Source organism: Mus caroli, chromosome 3 (genome assembly GCF_900094665.2).
Source record: "Mus caroli chromosome 3, CAROLI_EIJ_v1.1, whole genome shotgun sequence".
In the NCBI taxonomy this organism is placed as follows: Eukaryota; Metazoa; Chordata; class Mammalia; order Rodentia; family Muridae; genus Mus; species Mus caroli.
Genome location: NC_034572.1, coordinates 112,028,643 through 112,036,538, shown reverse-complemented (window position 1 = coordinate 112,036,538; position 7,896 = coordinate 112,028,643). Strand labels below are relative to the sequence as shown.

The 7,896-nt window shown below is 38.1% G+C and overlaps 1 pseudogene; it reads left to right on the top strand.

Moving 5' to 3' along the window:
- The first annotated feature begins 6,102 nt into the window (after nt 1-6,102).
- LOC115030822 lies at nt 6,103-6,193 on the top strand (annotated as a pseudogene).
- The last annotated feature ends 1,703 nt before the right edge of the window (nt 6,194-7,896 follow it).

The window sequence follows — 7,896 nt, the reverse complement described above, 5'->3', positions numbered from 1 at the left end:
AATAAAAAATATTTTTAAAAAAAGAAAAAAAAAGAAAAAAAAAAGAACATAGTCTCAATTCTTTTTATTTTTTTAATTTATTTTTTTTATTAGGTATTGTACTCGTTTACATTTTCAATGCTATCCCAAAAGTCCCCCATACCCACCCCCCCAATCCCCTACCCACCCACTCCCCCTTTTTGGCCCTGGTGTTCCTCTGTACTGGGGCATATAAAGTTTGCAAGTCCAATGGGCCTCTCTTTGCAGTGATGCCCGACTAGGCCATCTTTTGATACTTATGCAGCTAGAGACAAGAGCTCCGGGGAAGTGCATTGTGAATGTCAGCTTTATTAAATTATTATTAGTGAAAGTTCTTGGAGCATGACATGATTTAATGATATACTTAACATATCTTTTGCCTGCTTAAAAAAAATCCATCCTTGGAGATCTAGCCCCAAGGCTGTCACATCCTTAATGTGTCCCAATGCATTATTTTTTGAACTTCGGTGTCCCTCCTTTCTGATGCTGTGGTGTGCTGTCCTAGCATCCATACTGCTCTTCTTGAGATGATGCATGTTTTTATGACTTTCTGAGACTGTCAGTTCCAGGGGTCAGGAACATGTTCCTGGCATCAGTGTCCTGTACATTACAAGGTAGTCAGTGAATATTAGTTGCTTATATCCTGAAACCCTGTATAAGAAGAACATATGGTACAAAAAGCAAAATTGGTGAATGAAATAAAGGTGGGATTTAACAACTTGGAGAAGTGATCAGTAAACAAAATACAAAACCCAGTCCTGTTTTTATTCATTTCTATCTTAAGCTTTGGAGCCTTAAAACTTGCAAAGCATGTCCCAGCCCTGAACTCACTGGAGAACTGCCTGGGCCCCTCACAGCCCCCCCCCCCCCCCCCCCCCCCCCCCCCCCCACACACAACTTGTGCATATAATTTCATCCAGTTGAATCCTGTGTCTTGATCTTCACATTCTGTGCAATAATGAGACAATGTATTATCATACTTTCTTCTACCCACCTCCCATCCCTATTTTCCTCTCACTTCCCCCGCTTTCCTCTTTCTTCCTCTTCATCTTTTAAATCATCGCCTTCATTTACTTTTTGTGATGCCAACAAAACAAGACCTTCCAATATGCTAGGTAGCACTCTGCACTGAGTGACACTCCAACCAACATCATGCCTTCTTAGTTAGAGCCAAGCATGGTTGCTCAGAGGGGTTACGGGCTTGCCCAGGGTCATAGAGCCACCAAGCAAATTGTAAATGATTTGAGTAACAGATTCATAGATAAATGTTATTTTCTGTAATACCATAAGTCATTCTTGAGGCTAATCACAAGCATTTTGGTTATTAAGACTATGTTATATTCAAAATTCTTGGTTTACAAGTAGACAGCTACAAAAGGAATCAACTAGACAATGCGTGTATGGTAGACCTGGATGTTGTGTGGCCCAAATGTATTATCTTTAACCAAAAATTATTTAAGAATATCAGGTTATGGAAACACACTAAAAATTAGAGTAGTATTCTCAGTCTGTATGTTTCCAGACTCCTCAAGTTAAGATTCATTACTGTGACTGGAGATGCGTTAGCAACAATTTTGTCTCCAATAGTGAATATTGAGAAAGTTCTCTGAGTTTATCTTCAGTAACAGATTGGTACATGCAAACTAGTACTTACACCTGACCATGATGTATTATTCAGGTCTTTAAAGAAAGCAATCCCCCCAACTGAGAGACTCTATTATAAAGTTTCTTTGGATGATTGTTTTGAGAAAGATAAGAGGCTCAGACCTCCTGAAGTTGGGAAGACTCTGGCTTTTCCAAAAGTTGATGAGGTGTAGTTCCAAATCAGGCCTTCATCTAGTTTGGCTGAATACTTGCTGTCAGTTTTAATGATTTATAAGTGTGAATTTTATATCTAGGGTAACTTAGTAGAATGTCCACGGAAATACCCTTGTTTTCATGAAGACATGGTGGGCAGAGGAGGAAGAGGTTCATTCAGTTTCACAGTCAAGACTTGCTCCTTGATTGCTAATTTCTTTTATTTAAATTTGCTCATCTCTCAGTGGTTGTACCATTTGTCTAGTGCTGTGCACCAAGCCATTCGGTTCAGTGGTCGTCTGTGCAAGCTGTAGCTACTGCTGTTAGGCTGTGTGGGTGATGGATTATGTTATGATTTGTCTTCATTTATCTAGAAACCCAGCCACCCAACCAATATACATGATGACTACTTCTCCAGCTTAGTCAACACATCTATAAGAAGACAATGAATTATTGGCATTATGAAGGAGTTTCAAAAACTTGAATATGGGTAACTCTGTGAGAAGATGGAGAAGAGATCTGTAGAGGAATTGAGAGCATGCAGTTTAAAGATGACAAAGATTACTAGCCACACCATTTGTAAAAATCTTTAATCAATAACAACAGCATCAAAAAAAGGACAATAAACACTTCAACGAAAGCTTAAGTGGTAGAGTAGGAATGGAGTAGGAGAAAATAACATAACTTGTGTTGCTATTACTTGGGGCTTCTTTGCACCTAACACTTAAGATTTCTTGTAAGATCTATAATGTTATTATTAGCTATCCTGCTTAAGAATTTTGCTGATCATAAATGAAATATACCTCTCATTGTTTCAGAAAAAAACCCATAGGGGCTTAAAATAGTTATATTTTCTTAACTTTTTATAGCTGCAGATTTTTTCTTAATTTTGTCTCACATGGGATCCTTTGTGTGCTTTGCTTGGTATTTTATTGATTTAGTATGAATGACGTAATAGGGACTAATATTTGATAAGGGAACCTCCACTCATTTTCCACATGTTGGCAGGGCTCTACCCACCTATTTGTACAAAAGCTAAAGTTAGCTTGTATACAAAGTGATATTTGTTGTTGAAGGAGATGCCGTGCAAGAGAATGTGCAAGGCTTGGGCATCCTACCTATTACATTGGTCACATTCTACTCTATTGAACAAAGCCTATTCAAGGGAATAGACACATTGACTCTGCCTCTTTCTGCCCCTTCATAGAAAAAAATCACAATGTCACTGAGAGAAGTAACCCTCAATTTTTAACACTGGACACTAGTTATTCTCAGTCCCTTCAAGCATCTGCATTTACATAGTATCACACCTTGTTAAGTTATAGAGGCTAGATTCTGTCTTAGTGCAAGGGAAAAAACTGTTGTATATAAGTGAGACAACTTTTCCTAACTCAGAAAAGTGGCAATATTGATATCCTATCTTTTAGTACAAGTTGATGGACTAGATTGACAATCTTAAAAAAAAATCTATATATTTCTTATTTCTCTCAGAGAGAGGCTGGAGGTAAAGCTGATTCTTTCACAAGTGCTATGTTTTGGTTTGTGTTAAATGAAGATCTATAATTGATCTGTGTGCCAACGATACCTGCCTCAGACTGTTTTCTGCTATTTTGTTTTCAATTCGATATGTAGAATCATTCACCAAAAAAGCATTGCCAGCCCTCTCATAGAAAATCAATGATCAGCTAAAGAGAAAAAGACTGTTTTTAATAGAATATTGAAAAAATGTGGAAATGACTACATCACTCAGCCAGGAGAAGAGTGTAGTGTGTGTGTAGAGCTATTTTGTAAGTTGCCTACCTCCTTTACTGTTCCCTGGTTATTTAACCATGTACTTTGGAGATGTCAGAGCACAAATCAAAGCAAGAGCAAGCAAACATTTAAGCGTAGTATACATATATACTTTGTAGATAACATGTTATTTAATTGTTTTTTGGTTGTTTTACAAATTAGTTTTGTAAATATATTGGATATATTGTATGTTATATACAATATATATTAATTTTTGTATATATTGGTTATTAGCCCTCTATCTGATGATTGGTAAAGATCTTTCCACAATCTGTTGGTTGTCTTTTTTGTCTTATTGACTGTGTCCTTTGTCTTACAGTAGCTATGCAATTTTATGAGGTCCCATTTGTTGATTCTTAATCTTACAGCTCAAGCTATTGGTGTTCTATTCAGGAATTTTTCCCCGGTGCCCATATGTTCTAGGCTCTTCCCTACTTTCTTCTCTATAAGTTTCAGCATATCTGGTTTTGTGTGGAGGTCCTTGATCCATGTGGACTTGATCTTTGTACAAGGAGATAAGAATGGATCGATTTGCATTTTTCTACATGCTAGCCTCCAATTGAGCCAGCACCATTTTTTGAAAATGCTTTCTTTTTTTTTTCCACTGGATGGTTAGGGCTAATATTCAATAAATACAAATAACTCAAGAAGTTAGACTTCAGAGAACCAAATAATCCTATTAAAAATGGGGTACAGAGCTAAACAAACAACTCTTAACTGAGGAATACTGCACGGCTGAAAAGCACATTTAAAAAAAGTTCAACATCCTTAGTTATCAGGGAAATGCAAATCAAAACAACCCTGAGATTCCACTTCACACCAGTCAGAATGGCTAAGATCAAAAATTCAGGTGACAGCAGATGCTGGTGAGGATGTGGAAAATGAGAAACACTCCTCCATTGCTTGTGGGATTGCAAACTGGTACAACCACTCTGGAAATCAGTTTGGCAGTTCCTCAGAAATTTTAATACTAGCTGAGTAACCAGTAATACCACTCCATGGCATATACCCAGAAAATGTTCCAACTTGTAATAAGGACACATACTCCACTATGTTCATAGCAGCCTTATTTATATAATATCCAGAAGGTGGAAACAACCCAGATGTCCCTCAACAGAGAAATGGATACAGAAAATGTGGTACATTTACAAAATGGAGTATTACTCAGCTATTAAAAACAATGACTTTATGAAATTCTTAGGCAAATGGATGGATCTAGAGAATATTATTCTGAGTGAGGTAACCCAGTCACAAAAGAACACACATGGGGGTTGGGGATTTAGCTCAGTGGTAGAGCGCTTGCCTAGCAAGCGCAAGGCCCTGGGTTCGGTCCTCAGCTCTGGAAAAAAAAAAAAAGACAAAAAAAGAACACACATGGTACACACTCACTGATAAGTGGATATTAGCCCAGAATCTTGGAACATCCAAGATACAATTCATAAACCACATGAAACTCAAGAAGAAGGAAGACTAAAGTGTGGGTACTTCAATCCTTCTTAGAAGGGGGAACAAAACACTCATGGAAGGAGTTACAGAGACAAAGTGTGGAGCAGAGACTGAAGGAGTGACCATCCAGAGACTGCCCCATCTAGTGATCTATCCCATATATACTCACCAAACCCAGACACTACTGTGGATGCCAACAAGAATTTGCTTACAGGAGTCTTCTGAGAGGCTCTGCCAGTGCCTGACAAATACATAAGTGGATGCTCATTGGGGAGCACAGGGTCCCCAATGAAGGAGCTAGAGAAAGGACTCAAGGAGCTGAAGAGTTTTGCTGCCCCATAGGACAAACAAAAATATGAACCAACCAGTACCCCCAGAGCTCCCAGGGACTAAACCACCAACCAAAGAGTACACATGGTGGGACTCATGGCTCCAGCTGCATATGTAGCAGAGGATGGCCTAGTCAGTCATCAATGGGAGGAGAGGCCCTTGGTCCTGTGAAGGCTCGATGCCCTGATGTAGGGGAATGACAGGAACAGGAAGCAGGAGTGAGTGGGTTGGTGAACAGGGAAAGGAGGGAGGGGAGAGGGGGCGTTTGGAGGGAAAACCAGGAAAGGGGATAACATTTGAATTATAAATAAAGAAAATATCTAATAAAAATGAAAAAAAAGAAAGAGAATGTTCTCTTGGTAAGGCATAGTGCACACAAGCACTTAAATGTACTGTTGTATCACTTATTTTTTTTCCCAAGTTTTCCTACCTAAGCCTTATGCTTGTCTTTACGTGGTTGCTAAACAGTGTTTTATATACAACCAGTTATATTCACTAGTTCTTTATTGAAGTCTCTTGGTCTGTATCCAAAATTTTGCCATTACCAGTAATTTTGTAGTGATATATTAGTATATCTTATCTGTACACAGTGATAGTACATTCCTGTCTGATCTCAGAATGGAACCATAGAGAAATTATTAGTAATGTTGATGGCTATTCATAAATTGCTCTCCATATGCATGTTACATTTGTATTCCAAGTATTGAGAAATAGCCACACATCGCTTCTTGGCCTTTTGGCTAAGATCAAGTGTAGCGAAATAGCCACGCTACTCTATTCACAATTTCTTTTTTTTTTTTTTTGATTTTTAATATTTTTATTACATATTTTCCTCAATTACATTTCCAATGCTATCCCAAAAGTCCCCCATAGCGCCCCCCACTTCCCTACCCACCCATTCCCATTCTTTTGGCCCTGGCATTCCCCTATATTGGGGCATATAAAGTTTGCAAGTCCAATGGGCCTCTCTTTCCATTGATGGCCGACTAGGCCATCTTTCGATACATATGCAGCTAGAGACAAGAGCTCCGGGGTTCTGGTTAGTACATCATGTTGTTCCAACAATAGGGTTGCAGATCCCTTTAGCTCCTTGGGTACTTTCTCTAGCTTCTCCATTGGGAGCCCTGTGATACATCCAATAGCTGACTGTGAACATCCACTCCTGTGTTTGCTAGGCCCCGGCATTGTCTCACAAGAGACAGCTATATTGCAGTGTGCACTTTATTTCTCTGTGTATTAAAGGATTTTATTATTACAGGTCATTTGTTTCTGACAGCTATTAGCATTTTATTCCCACTTTCTGCCTTTATATTAGTATTTGGCTTTTATACTTTTTAAGCCTTATAGATTTATAGAAATAAAAAAAATCAGTTTTCCATCCCTATTTAACTCTTGAATACTTGAGTTATAATTAGAGAATTTACTTAAAGGTTCTTGTATTTTATTTGAGACAAAGTTTATCTATGTTACCCAGGCTAGTCTCAAATTCTCTTCTCCAGTATTATCCTCCCAAGCACATACCCTTGCACCTGTATTCCTCTAAGTGTATAGAAAAATTTGTTCATATTTTCTTCTAGTATGTTTATGCTTTACACCTATTATCCACATGAACACTATGTAGTAAAGTAAGAATTTATGTTTTGATGACTACAAACTTTTATAAAACCATTTAAAATTCATCTTGTCTCATTGAAATGAGATAGAACTTTATACTATCAAAGGCAGACATTTCTATTTGAATCTGTTGTTTATTCAGTACAGTTTGTTCATTTATTCACATGCTGACACTTTCAAGTGTTTTACATGTTAGAGCAGTGATAGACTATTGAACACCTGAATTGTGGTGATAGAGCTGAGTATAGTGGCATTCAACTGTGTTGTCAGCACTAGAGAAGCAGAGGCAGAGAGACCACATGTTGAAGCACAATTTGGGCCACATAGGAGTGTCATTAAAAACTGCCATCAATATAATAGGAAATGTGCTAGGAGCTGAACATCTATATTGGTTTTTACACACTTTATATAAAGAAGTTTATGGGCTCATATAAAGAAGATATTGCTCAGTGAGAGAACACTTGCCTCGAATGTATGAGGCCCTGGGTTCAATCTACCATGGGAAGAAATTTTAAATAACTTTCACTGAAAGTTATTAATTTTGTTGAAATGAAAACAGTGGATGGTGAATAGAATACTATAAGTAATTATATATTCTAAGATTATCTATACATTTTTATTATTTTATTTCTTTACATTTCAAATGTTCTCCCGGTCTCCCCTCAAAAACTCACCATCACCTTCTGCCCTCCCCTTTGCCTCTAAGAGAGTACTCCCACACCCATCCACCCACCCACTCCTGCCTCACCTCTCTAGCATTCCCCTTCTCTGGGGCAACAAGCCTCCACTTTCTCTCCCACTGTTGCCAGATAAGGCAATCCTCTGCTACATATGTAGCAGGAGCCATGGACCCACCTATGTATACACTTTGGTTGGTGGTTTTATTTTGTAAATTGTAAC